This window comes from Aulonocara stuartgranti, assembly GCF_965226115.1.
Source record: "Aulonocara stuartgranti genome assembly, chromosome: 13".
Taxonomy (NCBI): Eukaryota; Metazoa; Chordata; class Actinopteri; order Cichliformes; family Cichlidae; genus Aulonocara; species Aulonocara stuartgranti.
In genome coordinates this window covers 27,126,780-27,144,793 of record NC_138949.1, presented here as the reverse complement: position 1 = coordinate 27,144,793, position 18,014 = coordinate 27,126,780, and the positions used below count along the sequence as shown (strand labels likewise).

The 18,014-nt window shown below is 38.8% G+C and overlaps 1 long non-coding RNA gene across 7 annotated transcripts in view; it reads right to left on the bottom strand.

Annotated features, from left to right (window-relative positions):
* The window catches only part of LOC309720304, a 100,505-nt gene that overhangs the window by 48,628 nt on the left and 33,863 nt on the right, over positions 1 to 18,014 (bottom strand). For 5 of the 7 annotated variants that reach the window (XR_014280458.1, XR_014280459.1, XR_014280461.1 and 2 more), the window contains 2 exons: positions 17,120 to 17,180; positions 14,493 to 14,568 (listed from right to left, as the gene is read on the bottom strand). This is a non-coding gene — a long non-coding RNA (uncharacterized lncRNA). The remainder of the gene's footprint in view (positions 1 to 14,492; positions 14,569 to 17,119; positions 17,181 to 18,014) is intronic. The other 2 variants (XR_014280460.1, XR_014280464.1) reach the window with 1 other exon arrangement.

Genomic DNA, 18,014 nt, shown 5'->3' with positions numbered 1-18,014 from the left:
ATCTCTGGTTCCCAGAACTCAGTGGTCTACCCTCCACGTCTGTAGTCAATAAATAAATCACCAATGAAGTCAGACTTCTGTATTTACACAGTGATTAAAACTCACGAGCCAGAGCGCATAAAACGAACCTAAACAAAACAAATGAGTAAAAAGTCGTCCCCACACACACACACCTACACACATATATGTTCTTATATGCTACACATGACAAACGCTGATCTAATTTTAGAAAACACACATGCACAGGCATTTAGAGCAAGCCACAGAGTATAAACGCTCACAGAAAGAAACTAATCAAATAGGACCCTTTAAAAACTACAAATTTCCTTTTTCGTCACAGTTATAGTGAAGAAAACATCGGGTTTGTTACAGCTTTAACATCTAAATATAAAATATCTGCGTTCTAAGATAAAACAGCTATTAGACTACTAGACTACAGATCACTGGTAAATATGCAATTACATAGAGTATAAACTTAAACATAACCAAAGATCATTTCTTAAAGTATTTTTGATACATTTAAGTTATATCCAATAAGTTATATCTTAGACTTGTACTGTATAAGCTAATTAGATCTATCAATAAAAACATAATGGGCTGGTAAAATGGTCCACAACGTTCAAGCAGAGTGGAGAGTGCCACCTGCTCAGACTAACCTGGTGAGAAATTTTGGCTAGAAGATGGGAATATGGTATAGACATTCAAGTAAACATCCCTAGGTAAAGAACTGACTGCAAGACATGGTACACCTCCAAAACCATGCAAACCCACATCCCCTTGACCCAATCTCTGCTCAAAGCTTCTTCAAAGAGCCCCATCTCACTAACTATCAGACAGAAAATCAAATATTTTGTTTTGAGCTTCACTAATATCAGCATTTTTACTCCACCCCTAATGGCATTTTTATTGATCGGCTTCTTAATGGCGGGCCCATATATTTGACGGCACTCATTTAAAGTAGAAGTGAGTAATAGCTGTCTGAGGGAAGGCCGTAAAGCTGTGTGAGAGTGTGTGTGTGTGTGTGTGTGTGTGTGTGTGTGTCTGTGTTTTATCGTATTCTGTCATTGGGGTATGGAAGAAAGGGAAAAGAAGAAAGAGAAAGCGACGAAGGAGGAGAGGGGGGAGAAAGAGTTTTCAATTTACTGAGCACAAGAGAGCATGAGGAAAATGGAGAGGAAGTGCAACCAAGGTAGAGTAAGAAAAAGGGACAATTTAGAGAAGAGGGTGAAGGATAAGCAGTAAAAACTCATTTTCCATACCAAACAGAATTCATTCTAAAGCATTTCTGCAAACGCAACCCGTTTCACCTACACACACTCATACATCACCTCCCTCCTTTCGCAAACAAACCTCAAACCCCCTTTTCTCTCTCCTCCTTCATCTCTCGCTCTCTCTCCTCTCCATCCCTCTATCCCTCTCAGGTCATCAGCGAGCGAAGCCACAACAAAGGGGGGCCGTTGCCGCGGTGACCTTGGCTGTGACATCATGTGGCGGCAGAAAGAAATGAAGCCATTAGGCCGAGGCAGCACTTGCCCATAAATCAGACTGTTTCCAATAAGCTGCCTTAATGGTCATCCATCACGCCGCCAGCCAGCGCCCTCCACACCCAACAGCCTGGGGAACGGCCACAGGGACGTGGAGAGGAGGAGGGGTTTGAAATCTGGGAGAGTTGGAAGGAAAGAGTAAAAAGACGAGTAGAAGGGATGTGGGAAATACAGTAAGATGAAGAACCAAGAGGAGATAAGGGAGTACAGTTTGTGGGAGTATGTTTTGCTGCTCTCTTGTTCAGGTCACTGCAAAAGACGAAAATTCTGATCTCAATCAGGCCTACCTGGTTAAGTAATCATTATAATTAAAAATAACAGTGACAATAAAAGGGGAACGATAAGGGGCTTAATAAAAGACTCATATCAGTCAAAATAAGGTCATGGCGATTTTAAAGGGGACGGAACATGGAGGAAGAGGAAACAAGTAGAGAGTGTTAAAACATAAAATTATAGGTGAAGGGAAATTAGGAGACGAGATATGGAGTGGAGGGTGATTTGGCGAAGGGCTAAAAATGGGACAGATAGGGAGACAAACAACTCAAGTCAATTGAAGACAATAGGAAGAGAGGCTTAAAGAAAGGCAGCGGTGGAAAAAAAACGGAACACAAGGCTCGAGAGAACTGCCACAATGATACACAATGAGATGTAAGGGGAAAGAAAAAGATTCAATTACATGAGAGAGCAAGAATCTGTAGATGATGGCAGAAGTAAGAAACTGATTTAAAAAAAAAAAAAGATTATCGATAGAAGAAATAAAAGAAAAAAATAATTATAATATTTCACACCATTAGGCTAGGTGTAGCACATTAACTCTTGCTATTAACTCCTGATAACCACATTATCAGCTAATTGCGTTGTCAATAACAATAGATATTCTGTAGTTTCAACACCACCACCCGAGTGAGACTATTAACAAGATCTGCATAATCTGTGGGAGGTTGTGGTAAGTTGTGGTTAGGCAAAAACTACTTTGGCAATGAACGCTGAACCTGGACCATCCACATGCTGTGGTATCTTATTACTGAAGTGCTGCATTATCCTTTCAGCATCATAGTGGCCTGAAATGTAGGATTTTTGCAGTGATCGATACAAAACTGTTCAATCAAGAAAATTCCTTTAATTCTCAGAATCACAGATCTTTTTTGATCCAGAGGGGTCATTTGTTAGTAGTTTAATTAAATCAATCATACTTATAATTTATGTCATGCATGTTGTGCCCTACTCTTATGGAACCACTTTTCCTCTGTCTCAGTGCAAATGTGTCCACTACCTAAATGACCAGTAACATTCTTTTCAGTAATAAGCAACATTTAGACATTTTTTTCCCACTTTTCTTGTTGATGTGTTTCTGTCTAATTTGATTTAATTTTGTTTTTTATAATCATCTCTTTCCTCTGGGTGCAGTCTAATTTAATTAAATGTATTTATTCCAACTCAGCTGACAGAATTTTGTTAACTGAACGATTTGAAAAGTTAGAAAATATTAATTTGACAATTAGATGGGAAACTTTAGATGTCGGACAAACTCACATAGTGAGCAGAAGTATATCACATGAAAACATGCTTGTGCTGTGGAAACGTCAATGTGTGCCAAACCTCAAACCCCTGGTAGCTAACCATAGCTGCAGGAATTACTTCACACACTCCCAGGACTCATGTCATCAGGAACCTGGTGTAACTAGCCCATTTTTTACCTTATACCACACCAGCCTCTTGCTGAAAGGTTCAATCTAAGCTACGATGCCTGGAGCCTGCAATTGTGGTACATCAACCTTTACTTTCTCTCATTGGTCTGTTGTTTGGTTTTCCTTTCTTATTGTCTGTATCCTTACTCAACGTTTCATGATCTTGCCTTTTTTTTTCACCCCTAAATGTTCTGAGTGTCTTGTATTCTCTCTTCATATTTTATTTATTTCCCTTCTCTCTCCACTTTTTTCTTTTCACTCTCTGCTTGTGTATGTGTGTATGTGTTGACCATAGTGCCCATTTTGGCCAAAATCAACTCACTGAGAAGTCACTTTACAACCCGTGCTCTTACGAGCCCTGTAAATGTAAGCTGAAAAATGATGTGTGTGGCGTGACTCGCCTCTTAGGTTTCCCCAAGTACAGCGGCCAAATTGTTTTCGCTAGGCACTACGAGAAGCATTATCCATCACTTTGAATGAGCTCTGTAATTGGGATTATAAGAGCAAAAGTGCAAAAATTGACTTTGAGAGTGATAGCATTACAAGTGGGCCTTTCAGATGAAATCACAGGCCAAGTGTGTACAGTATACTAGTGTTTTGGCTCATGTTTGGTTAACCCTACTTAACTCTGGGTGAATGTATGCCCACTTTAAGCACTACTACTTTCTGCAGGTGTAGTGTTGAAAATATATTAATTAAAGCAATATTTTTATAAATGTGCATTAATGACATGATGACAGAATGAAAGAAATAGAAAACCTTTCACTTAGTGACAACGGATCCACCTGCAATGATATCACGTTTTATAGAAAACATAAAGAGAATCTCACAAATCGTTTGGAAACCATCCAAAAGATTCAAATTACAAGAAAGGAGAACAGTGTGCATGCACAAAATTACAGAACAAAGTACTCAATGTCCACCTGAACTTAGTCTATCTGAATACGTGTTTCCACTCTCGGTGTAATTCTTTGTGTACATGTACGCTGCTTCAGTCTGCCTGACTTTGCCATAGACATGTATTTATTGTGAGTGCTGTGTGGTAGAGTGTGTATACAGAGCAAGGAGGCAGATAAACACCAGCCCAGCAGGTGCTATTTTATTCATGGTGGGTAATCCCTGCTCTGCAGCTCCTTAATCTGCTGCCTTAAAGTGTTTGCCCTCTGCAGTTCACAATTTCTCTGACTTTTACTTTATTGCTCAGGCTATGTACTTGAAGTCCAGTTTTGATTTCTACTCTCCAGTCTAACAAATATCTGATGGCTTGTAGCTGAAATGTATTTCTGCTTGTAGGCAGAATGTCATGGAACAAAATCTTTATGACTGATGAAAGTCAGTTCCTTCTTATGAGACTTATATTAAAACACTCAGAATATACCCATTGCTCTCATTTGGTCATTCTGTGGTGGTATATGCCATTGGTAACTGTACTGCATGTTTAAAATGATATATACATAGACTAATACACATTATTTCAAAGTTCTTCAAGGGAGAAAGTAAAAAAAAAAATCACAGAAATTATTTCATTAAAAATATGCATTCTGGTCTAAATAATGAATCGAGATCTGCACTTTCATTGCAAAAATCACCAAGCTACTATTTGAGATCAAGAACTTATTTTTAGAGGTTGATTTCTTGATTGGGTATTCTGATTAACTATTAAATTATATGATCCACCATTTTGAAAAATTAAAGCTTCAATTTGAAGATGTACATGATAAAAATGCATTAGATCTTCAAACTAGCTCAAGAGACACTGATGCCAGTGAATGTCAGTTCTATCCAGCGTGTTCTGTCAACAAGACCGGCTTGCAGAACTTGGAGTGAAACTCATCCAATCCTAGGGCACAGCCATCAACGACTGTATTGATTAACCCAGTAACCTTCGTTCTGCTGATGGGCAAGTTGTCCTCCTGTTACCCTTGCAAACTCCTGCAAACACAAACTGTTGCTTCAGCTACTGCCAAAGCAGTTACTGGGACTGTTTCCAAAGTCTCTGAACTTAACCACATTAGATTTCAGCTTGATGGCTCTTTTTACTTCTGGTGTCCACCATCTGGTTCAGGGGTTCCCAGATAGGTGCAATAAACTTAGGCCTGAAGCTGTGCGTGCTCAGCATTGGAACTATGCCCCAAGGTGTATCTGGGCTCAATTGAGTCTTTTTTTTTTTTTTACATCCTTATGCTGGAACGTGGTGTTTAAACAAAGTGTAAGTAGATCGCAAGTCCAAGAACATTATATGTTGAAATCCCTAGTAGGAAAATGCAGTCATCAGATGGGGGACCTTCCAGCACCAGTCCTGTGGAAGGCTGGGAACTTAGGTATGATAATGGCAGAGGCTGTTCTCCACTCTAAAGACACAACCTTCTCCTCTCCTCCTCTATAGACCTCCTCTCCAGGAGTATATCCACCCACAGCTTACAACCTCTGATGCGGACAACTTCAGCGTGGATTAAAGTCCAGCCCCTACACAGCAGATTTGTTTGAGACCCATCCTGTACATTCAGGGAAGCTTGACTATACCTCCTTTAAATCTCTAAGATTTAAAGTAGGTTTCCTCACAACTGAGGATTCATGTTCTCCTAGGGCCAGTTCAGGCACCCTGGGACCGGACCGCCAAAGCCTCTGAGACCTAATCCACAAAGCTCTGAATCTGCAGGTGATGGGTTGACCCATGTGGCTTGTTTGCTGCCCATGAAGTAGCGCCTGGCCACAGGCATTTCCCAGCAAGGCTCTCCTGCAAGCCTTGCTTCAGGGCGGGGCCCTGGGAATACTGTTTCAGGTGAGGCTGGTGGCTGTCTAGATGTTTTCTTCAGAGTGCTTTGAATTGCACTCGCTCTGGCCCCTTAAGCCAGTATTTTTTAGGACTCCACCAGGGGCTCATTACCCCAAATGACATAGCTCCTGGGATCACTCAGGAGCTATGTAAGCCATGTAACCCTCCACCATGATAATGTGCCAATTTACATCTTTGATCAAGTCAGTTTATAAAAATGCTACTTGTCAGTCCACCAATTGATTATTTAACTAACCTTTTCACATAAAATGAATTGTGTGAAAATGTTAGCAAATGATTCAGGGAACCCAAACATTTCCTATTCTTAGCTGCTTTTATACTGACACAAATACACACATTTATATTATTTATATTGCCTCCTCGGCGAACACCTTAGAAAAAACAAGTAGTCTTGTCTTATTTGCCCCCACTCTCCCAAATATACTTTATACTACTTTCTAGGCACTTGAATTCAGTTATTATCGCTAATTCACTCTTTGTTCCTCTCTCTTACACACACCCACATATATATACACACACACAGCAGACCTCTGTGGCCTTTCTCAGCTGGTACCAAGCCCCATATGCTCTAACTCCTGTTGTTATTGTTGTTGTTCAGCTCCCTGGCTCATTTGACGTGTGGACCCATGACAGTGTCCAGGACCCCTTCCAAGTCTTGCCTGGTACCACTTTGTGTGTGTTTGTGCATGTGAATGTGTAAGAGAGAGAGAGATAGGTGAGTAGTATAGTTTGTGACTGGTCTCATGCTGTCTATCTATTTCAAGGTGTCTTGTGTCTACGTATTATCAAGATGTGTGTGGCTATGTGTATTTGGAAGCAAAGTACAGAATATGCCACATGGGGCAAGTATCAGTGGTAAATGCAGGCCTAGTAATTTTTTTTTTCATGTATATGAAAAAAAGAATTAACTATGGTTAGCTACCAGGGGTTTGAGGTTTTGGCACACACTGACATTTCCACAGCACATTTAATCAAAAGTTTAAAACAATCATTATTTTCAGGTCTGATACTTCACATTTGACACTCGTGAATTTGAATGATTGTGAACATGATACAATACACTTAGTGGGCTGTTTTCCACGACCTTTTTTTTTAGTTTTTGTATGTTTCTTTCATACACGGAGAGAGATATAAACAGACTGTAGAGTGTCAACACAATATGATCTTATAAATGACACTTTAGAGCAGAAACTCTGTCATTTTCTTTACTTGATATATTATTATTTGTTATACTTTGTAATTTCTATTGTCCTATTGGCCAGGTATCCGTTTGTACATATACATATATATATATTATTATTATCTACATCTCTATTTACATGAGGCAATATGTTCATAAAAACACAAGGACGTGGATCTGTGCTTTGCGGCGTGACTTTTAGTCATCTTAGCCATCTGTCCACTAAGATTGCTGCCCACATTGCTTTTCTACAGTCTGATGAGCTACAAGGACATTATCTCCACTTAGCTCTCGCCGCTTGGCAATTGCAAGAACCATAACAACAAGTCCTTATGAAACCCACTTTAAGCCAGAGCTTTTTTTCTGCCTTTGGAACACGAGGCAACATTCCTATGGGTTTCTAGACCTTCCTTCTATTTTGGTTGTACCAAGACATCCTCCTCTAAAAGCCTTCGGTTTTCATTGCTGTAGAAATGTATTCAGAGAGACATTTATCAGTAAGCTGCGTGCCACTGGAGACTGCATTGGCGGCCATTTTACAGGTCTGGTCAGGGAACACAGGAAAGGGGAACTTCACTGCAAGAGAATGACATTTACATGCATATTTACATTTATTCACAGCTGTTGCAGAATGGAAGCAGCCCCAAGCGAGAGAGCGGGAAGACTAGAAAGGTCACAGCCTGGTGTATGCATTAAGCCTTTATTAGTTCTATGCATTACCATCGCCTACAATTCACAAATGTTTTATCTTTTATATTTGGCATCTTCTAATGTAATCTTTCACATAATTGAATTATATTTATTTGTGTATATTATAAAGATAATGGCGGTAGCAAAGACAAGTAAGTTATTTGAGTGGAATTGCTTGGCGAGTCTCATTTTCTGAATTCTAAACTTAGTCATAGGCTGAGGAATTTGGTCATCTGCACAATGTTTTTCAAAGCAAACAATAAAGTGGTGCTTTGCCACAATAAGAGGAAAAGAGACATAACCAGTTCTGAAATCTAACTGTCTGGACAACTAAACCAAAACTATCATTTTTATGACCCAAGTAATTATTTCACTTAACTTTAATGTGTCATTTCATATAGGACATAAATAAAGAAATGATGGGATGAAGCAGCCTCAGATGGTTTTATTTTGTGGGTTGTTTTTTTAATCACTGAAGCTTCTGCTCTAAAGTGTCATTTCACTGAATTTTCTTAACATACAACAGTAACCAAAAAAAGGAAAAGAAAACAGATCACTAAGTAGAGTCAATGCAAAATGCCTGCTGTGTTTAAGTCTTAGATGTGATGCTCATTTTCCTCATTTAATGTGTTAGATTACATAATTACTTCTTTCCTACAAAGAACTGCAGCTGTGATAATTCCTTGTTAATTACATTAGCTAACACTTTTTTTTATTTAAATAATTCTCTCAAATAACATCTTATCTCCAGAGATGCACATGGCAATGATTCAATTACACAGAAAGATGAAAAAAAAAAAAGGATTTAGTATCTGCAAAAACCTTTTATACCACCAACGGTCAATAAAAGGTATATTTATTTGATATTATGCTGAACTTTTAATGTCAGTGTGCCTCCATTCTGCTTCTAACAATAGGCACTGTCAATACCTGAGCAGAAAACCTCCTGACAAAATGATAAATCACACCTTCCTACAGATTCATGCACATGAATACAATGCACAAACACACATCGTGTTTTTTTATCCACACATATGCATATGAAATACACCTCCAGGAGGTTCCCTTCAAAATTATCTTTGGCCAAGACGCTGGCCTTGGAAACCACATCCACCATCCTATACCCCCCAACCTCTAAACTCCCCTTCATGTCCCTCTCAGGAGCCAAAATGGCGTCCATAAATCAAGGAGCTAGATGTAATCTGCAGTGTCCAGAATGCAGGAGGCGAGGCTGCAAAGCATAATGCGACTGGTTCTCCGCTGTCATTCAGATGCAGGCGGCAGCACAGCGAGCCTTGCCTGCACCTGATAAGGGTGTGCTCAGAGTGAGCTATAAATCACAGATCGTGCCAAGGGTTCCTCCACTGATTTCACAGAAGCAGAGACAGAATGTGTGAGAGGCAAAGAAAAGAGAAGAATCAAGTACAAAGAGTATGGAGAAGGTGATTCCAAATAATCTTTGGTGATAGATGGCCAAGGATGAAGATGAAAATATGAGGAAAAGTAGAGAGAGAGCACATTAGAAAGCAAAATGAGAAGAGAATGCCAAGAATGAGAAACCGGGTGGAAGGTAGAGAATACAAGGAAGAGGAGGGAGAGAGTGAATGATAGGGAGTAAATTGCAGATCTATCTCATCTGGCAAGAAGTTTCTCCACACAAAAGGCCTGACCTTCAGGAAATAAACACCTTGCTCCCCCAGAGAGCTCTGCTGATGTCTGTGCTGCATGTCAATTTCATCACTAGGTCTCAGGACAACACTAAGATGAATACAATTTGGGGAAAACAAACTCTTCCATCTAAACTACTCTGTGAGAACTACAACTATTCCAATGCTTTAGAGAGCACATGTTAAACCCGTGGACTGTTTTGACAAGGTTTAGTGTAATATTTTCACCACCAAGTCCTCCAATTTAAATCCCACAATAATATTCTTGTTGACATGATTTACAAGCACCTTCTATTACAAACCACTACAAATCATTTTTAGAAATATAGGAGCACTTCTGACCTGAACTGATGAGAAGCAAACTGGAAACAAAAACGGTCTCCCAGTCAAAAATGACCTTTTTTGTCGTTTTAATTCAAACCAAGAAGTTAAAGAGAACATCCTGACAATGAACATGGACCAAAATACCAAATGGTCTAGTTTAAAATTCACCTTTTAATGAATAATTTATAAATCCACTTTCCCCACTTCAAATCCTGTAATGGCGGCAGAGACAAATCCTTCAGTGGAGTGTGATATTTCCTCTTCCATCTCTAAAAGTGATTTAGGTCTTTGTGTCTCATCCTAGTCAATCTACCCCATCGCTCCACCTCGAGTGGCAGCTCTCACTCACCCTAGCCGCTATTCAATCAACCCCTTATTCCTTATTCATATGCTAACCCCTATAGCAGAACCCCTTTGGCCAAGTGTACTGTGAGATAGATGTTAACATGTGTAATCCCCTATTAACTCACACAAGACAACGTATCCTCCGTGGACACCCTCTCTCCCCGTGGGATTTGCCCTGTGAGAGAGGAGGGGCTGATGGGTAATGGTTCAGAGAAGCTCCCCTCTGTTTCAAGGCATTCTCCCTCCTGCCTCCTTCCCCTACAACCATGGTGTATGAGCTGAGATCACCACCGTCGACGATTTAACTGATATGGACGAGCGTTGGCATTTATATGGCATTTATTCATATTGATCCAAGCCCTAAAGGAAGTGCTTTGATTTGTGAAAAATATAGTCAATTAAATGCTTCTAATTAAATTAAGCAGGTAATGTAGACATTACCTTAGTAGGACCTAAATATGATTCCTATTTGGTAAACCTATATATGGAAAAGTCTGTGAAATATCTTTATTACACATGGGTGAAATGCTAGCATTGAAAAACCCTGCAGCACAATATAGTTTTTATGGGACTGACAAGGTTGTTGATTTATAGCCCTGATCAACTAACTGTATCAATTTGCCAGTTTATTAGATGATGATTTTACAATAAAATAATTTAAAGACTGCTTTCTTTGAGCCACTGCTGTCACAAAATACACACAAGATTCAATTCTCAGGACTACGGTTGGTGTTCTGTCTAGGAGCTTTGCATTTTGTTTTAGGCCACAGACCAGCTTCTGTTTCATTAACTCTGTGTTTATAGGTTATAGTGCCAAAACTGACTGGCTAGGAAGAGAAACAGACAAAACTGACTGAAAGTCAGTTAGTTAGTTTGAATGGTCATCAATACATGCAGAGCAGGAAAGGAGAAAGGTACAAAAGCTAGTGTCTACAGCCATCTGTAACACACAGTGGGGGCTCTGTCACGGTGCTGCATGTTAGCCAGTGGTGTTGGAGATCTTTTGAAAATTAACAGACTTATGAACACAGAAAAGGGCCGTCATATTTTGATCCACTGTGCAATACCAGCTTGTTAAAAAAGTACAAATTCAGTTTTTGACTTATACCCTGCACTTCTATTTATGCATGCACATTTTGATAAATTACTGCACCTACTTGTCATTTTCTTAGAAAAATATAAAGACATGAGATAGCTCAAGAATTTTGTACAGTACCGTATCTCAAAGAAGACAAAGGTTTCTGTTTATAAGCATCTCAAGGGCAACACCCACCAGCAGTTTGTGATGTTTATAAAAAAAACACCCACTGTTAGAACTGTCAGGATCAAGATGAGGATCACTGTTTCAAGATAACCCCCCGTCATATTATTCAGTACCAGCCCTCGTGAAACAGCCCAGTGTCCTACAAATTACAAACACATTTGACAATTACCCAACCTCACAATTTTCTCCTGAAAAATGAGTTACCATTCAGTCACAAACAGGCAGTTAACATTTGGGTTTCCATAAACTGTAATTAAAACTCTTCCCAAACCTTAACCATGTGTTTCAGCATTATAACCATGCCTTAACAATATGGATTTCCATTTATTAAAAATAAAAATACTTTATTTCTACCTGGATAAGAACATCCTATCTACACCTTGATCCTGACTTTTTCTTATGTTTGTGCTGTGGGCATATATGTTTTCTGGCAGGCAGCAAAATAATACATATACATTTTTATAATGACTATACTGTAAAGTTATTAGAAGCCTAATAAATAAAAGTAAAAAACAAACAGATAGCAATGATTTTTAAACATGAAAGACTACACGTCATCTACACTCAGGAAGAGTTAAGCATAAACAGGGGTGACATCATCTTTGTGGACTAAGTGGCTGTTTTAGGCTGGCCTGTATGTGCATGGGATGTGTATGCATGCCTCATTGAATTTCACATTATGTACTCTAATCTGTCCAGAGAACTACAAAGGAAACCTTAGACGGAAGACCTTGAAAAGTTTTGTGACTTTTTTGAAATGGTTTCAGAGTGCAGGCAGACACATTTCTGAGAGAAGGTGTTGATAACTTTGCTGCTTGGTGGTTGTTGTTGGTTGTTTTGTTTTTTTTCAGAGGAGCTGTATGGGCTAGCAATGAGAAGCATTTCATATCTGAGAAAATTTCCTTAAAAATGATGACTGTTTTACATTTCTGGATGTAGATATGGGAGTAATTTCCACAATAACAGAAAGAAATGCTAGAAAGTATTTAAAGCTCCAGAGGTTTTGTGGTGCAATGGACTCTAAACACTCCCAAATCCATTTCAAGTGACATCAACAAAAAAATCTAAGGGTGTTACTCCTTCAAGCTGCCAGATTTCTTTCCTCTTTCCCATTATCCCTCCCTTATTCTCTCTGGAAATGTGAAATTAGCTGAAACATGAGGACAATTACAAGAAGGCCTAGCATAAAGGCTGGGGGACTGGGAAAATAAACTGATCACAGACCCCTGAACAAATCTGGTTTACTTTACAAAGCCTCCTCTGAACTCCTGCCAACGTTTCCCCCGTCTAGAAATGTTCTCCCAGAGCAGCTTCGTGTTTACACCTTGAAAATCGCTGCATGATCAAGAGGGAAGAGACTCCGATGCATTCCCTTCCTTTGTTCTGACAGAGGACGCTCGGCTGAGAATTGTACGTCAAAAGTAACATTAGAAATATCTAATTGGCTAAAAATATGTAAGTAATTCTTTTGAAGGTTTTTTTACCCCATTTTTTTTGGTTTTAGGGCTCTCGGCTATTAACATCAAATGTGTGGGAAAACACACCCAGTAAGCTATCGTCTATGGTGTCTCTTACTTAAGAATAGATCCTTTTTTTCAGCACCAAAGATCACCGAGGCATTATATAGCTTTTCTCATTACTGCGTTTTCCAAACAGAGTGCAAGGGGCAGTAATGCATGGCTGAATTACTCAGGGATAGTATTCAGGGATAATGGTTGTAGGGCTGATGTCTTATACTGCACAGCTGTAAGGGGGTCCTGTGAGAGACATCAGAGGACTGTCGTTCATGTAAACTGATTTTGTCAGAACAAAACTAAAGGACTTTATCTTCACTGAAAAAAAACAAACAAACCAAAAAGTTTTCATTGCAGGATTAAGCTTGTTTGGGAGACTTAGCTTCTAGTAACTGATCTTTAATGAATATGACTTTAGTGGCGACTAATCTAGTCCAAAGAAAATTGTTATCTCCGTGTGCAGTAATTTATATTCGATGCTACGGCTCTGTTCTGGGAACTCCCTGTTCTTCTACAGGCATACACAGAATGAATAAAGTGGGAACAACAGCAGGAACACATCAGTTCAGCGACTGATAAAGTTAGACACCAGAAAAGATGGATAAAAGGGAGTCTCAAAGTGGCTTTCAGGAGCTGTAAGCAACTTAAAGCAGCTTAAATAATTATTACTATATGAAATGCATAGTAGGGCATCAGCTGGCAAATGCAGCTGAGCTGGACTCCATGGCTAACTACGTCTCTATTTACCCAAAAGCTGGAACTGGACTTCTTTATTCCTAACTGAACCAGGTTAAGTTTTTGAAATATATAAGAGGTTAATGAATGTTCAAAAGGTAACACGATTGCTGATACTTTTTCACAATTTGCTGAATCCTTAGACAGCGGGGTTAAATATTTATTGGCGTGATTGCAAATGAAGCTTCAAGGTTCTCAAATGACATACATTTCCACACGTACACACAGAACTATTTAAATAGCCAAAGAGTCATAAAGTTTAGTGTGTGCATTTGTGCTCTCATGAGGACAAAACCAATACATTTCAAACAGTTGCCTCTCTCTTTATCTTCAAGCCAAAGTGTAACTTTTCTACACAAGTTTTCTCATAACATAATAGTCATGCATGCTATTAATCACATAAATTCTCTTGGGAAAGTTAAAATCCAAAAACAAATGCTTGCCCTGATGAATCTGCTTGCTAAGTGACAAAAATATCACCTGCAAACTAGTTTCTTGGCATATTTTATGACTAGATATAATTAGTTTTTCTTATTATTATTATTGTGTTATTGTTTAAGCTAACCTTTGTTAGCTCTTTGTTATGACTAGGAGACAAAAGGTACTTTGAGGTAGGTTAGCTGGGGTGGCAGCATATGGCTTTGGTCATGGTACAAAACCTACAGTGTCTGCCATATGTGAGCGCATTTTGTATGCTCAGCCCATACAGCCTTAGAGCTTAATGGCTATAACAATTATACATACCTCCTCTGATCTTGTATCACAGAAGACTTGGTTTCACTCCAGCATGATTCAATCAGCTGCAACATGTCTGCCGTCTCTGAAAAGATAAATTATGCCATTACTGTTCTGAACTGCAGCACTGTGCTCTTGAAAAACTGTAGAGCTACACTGAGCTTTAAAGGAAATGTCACTAATTACCCCGCTTTTGTTTAGGATAATATTGTTAAGTCATTCATCATTGCAAGGGGTTCTGCTCCAGCTGAAGAATTATGAATAGGCATGTCTTTTGCCTCCTGGCAATATAATTTATATACATGATATTTTGGCTCCTGTCATATTCCTTACACTGACGCTTTATTCAACAATCAGTAGTATAAAACACAACAATCCTGAAAAAAAAAAAAAGAGCATATCAATATATCAGAAAATGTACTGTCGGCTGTTTAAACATGGAGCCAACTATTTCAACCTACTTTCAGCATAACATTTTCTTGGCAGACCTAAGATAACTATTCTTTTAAAATGGAGTTGCAAAATATAAATTCCAGACAACATCTGACAACAAAGGAAAGTCAGTTTGACAGGGGAGACACACTTAAATAATACATCAAGTACTTTTTTTTCGTATTGGTTTTTAAAATGGCTTTAAATTATTGCAGTACCTTGCAGCATTTACTCTCCCTGAAATCTCCACTGTTTCTGGGAGATTTTTCACACCCCTCTCATTTCATTTTGATGCTAGCGTGTGATGGTGGCACAGCAAGGCATCCCTCACATTTCCAATAAAGTTGGCACAATGTGGCTCTGGACTATTAATATCACACAATGCCACGACCACAGTGGTGGCATCTGCCGACTTAGGCCTCCCCCTTTCCTCTACCTCTCCCTCTCGTCTCATCCCCCACTCCTGTCCTTTCTTTTCCTCCCTCTCCATCTTGCTCAGATGGACTGTGCAGCCTCGTAGTATGACGCACAGCTTGGTGAAAAGCAGTTGAACCGTTGCCAGAAGCCCCATGCTGTTCTGGCTATTTCCATCTTTGAAAAGTAAATGAACTGAAATTGCAAAATATGTGCTAACTTCCTTCAAAGTCAGGGCAAATGAGAATCTTAAAACTCATCGGCATTTTTTTTGCACTTTTTAAACACAAGACAGTAATTTTTTTCTCTCCAGTACCATTACTGTTCATCCTTCACAGTTCTGTCTCATTCTACAAGTAACTGCTTGAGCTCTAAAGTCATTTATGAAAGTAATGCTGGATTATATCAGCTTTGGAGAGGACTAAAATGGACATTACTTATGGGCAAATGTTTGAGATTATGACTATAATATGAACACAATGGCATTTATATCAAACAGGACTCCTCTACATAGGCCATCATCACCAGTGTTTTATGTTTGAGGCAGCACTTCACACTAATCCTTTCTTAGGACTCAGTTGGCATTTATTATGAGAAACATTTTGGACAACTGTCCGCCCGCTCATGGCGCTCGCGTTTCATTAGTTTCACTTGTGCTTTAATTGATCTTTATTTCCCTTGATTACGATCATAATTAAACACCAGAAAGCTGTTCAAGCTACCAGCCATCTGCCAGGTTGGATGATGGGCAGCATCAGTGTGGGTATATGGGTACAAGGCCACCATGGTGCACCATCAAATGTGCTATAATAAGGTCAGCTGGATTTAGCTTCAGTGTCCTGCATTTTTGCAAATAATTTGTTAAAAACAACGAAAAAAAGCTTATTTTATTTTTATTTTTTTGTTTTGGAAAAGAGAAGAAGTGAGGAAGAAAGTAAAGTGGAAGATTGTAAAGAGACTAAAATAGTCTATTTATTGAGTAAATGTGATTACTGATCTGAATGTACTGTTGCTTATCAAACAAAGTGAATCTTTGAACACAGAATAGAGTAAGTGGCTGGCAGGCTCTTTGGGGCTTCATAATGATTAAAAAGGAGAGATGAAAAGTAAAAAAGTTCTAATTAAGTACAAATACTTTGTTATTGTACTTAAGTTGAATATTTATGCATCTGTCTTTTACTTGAGTATTTATTTTTCTGAGAATATTTCACTTTTAGTCCCTACATTTTACCTCAAATATCTCTACCTTTTGCTTTTTACATTTTCAACAGGCTTGTTTAACGCAATTGAGGGAAATCATTTATTATTTTTGTTACTGTGTGTGCCTTGCCAATATCAATCCCAATTGAACCTAAATTGGGATGATGATAACATATAAAAGCCAACCCACTGGTGCATTCATCATTGGTGATGACTTATGTAGTTAAGAAAGAGACAAAACAATAAGTGAGCAAATTTCAGAAAACACACAAAATGTGTCTGCAAGATGAAGATACAGTTCTTAGTGAGAGAAAAGAAAGTTAAAGTGCACCAAGTTTATCCTCAGAGATGAAGGAAGAAGTAAGAAAGAGAGAACAGGACCCTGGTATTAAATCATATTAATATAACATGAAGTCCAGTTAGCTTTGCACAAAAATGGTTAATAGAAACGTCCTCCAAAGAGCTACTTTATTTTTAATATGTTGAGAGCATTTTAGAGCTTATACATTTCACTTTGACTTTAGTGAAGTTGAAACACTACTTTAATGTTAACCAGTGTATTTTTTCACAAGTATCTGTAAGCAGCTTACTTCAGAAGCTGGATGTCAGAGCAGGGAGTGATGTCACCTCCAAGTTGAGCGCATTCCAGTGCTAAAGTCGGAAAAACAAGGAAAAACAGGATTTGTTTTGCTTCTTAGCAAGGCAGAGCTATTCATGTGTCACCAGCAATACAGCACAATCCTTGCTTTCATATGCTTAAAAACAACACTGCTGCTTGTTCTCTGTATGGTTATTTAGACTGCACAAATACACAACAGTGGCTGCGCAGATTACAAGTGTTACAGTTTTGCTACTATTTGCATGCACTGCCGCCATCTTGGATTGTAAAGTCAGGGTTCATGGTGGTGCTCTAACTTTCTGAGGTGAATGTCTGACCTGTAGCGGCTTTCCAGTTGAAAATTACTACTGATAACTTGGAAATTCTGAATTTAAAGGGAACACAATACTACTTTTAACAGTGGGGATCCACTGCCAAGGTATGGCTTCAATTTGGTGGACTCTATCTGAACATCAGCTAGCTGATAACTTTGTTTAATTTAACTGTAGTGGAGAGCAATACCAAAAGGATCTGATAAGAACTGGGGAGAAGATGAGGTAATGTCATGTGCCCTAACAGGATGCTGAACACCAGTTTCAACTTGTGCTTTCAACCATACAACTCATGAAAATGCAAGGCTGTGGATCAAAGACATCAATAGTCATCCAGTCAAAAGACCACATTCTCATGATGAAAACAGATGCTATTAAAAATGTCTACTTTACATTTTGATTTTCTTTGGATTAAGTCCTTGCTTTAGATTTGTGTTCATTCCAATTTTTATCGTCGAGACTCTATGCAGTTCAAATCGAGTTATAAACTTAATCAATCCTTACTCTCCTGCATCGACTCCTTTATGATTAGCCGAGGTCACCGTGTTTTATTGA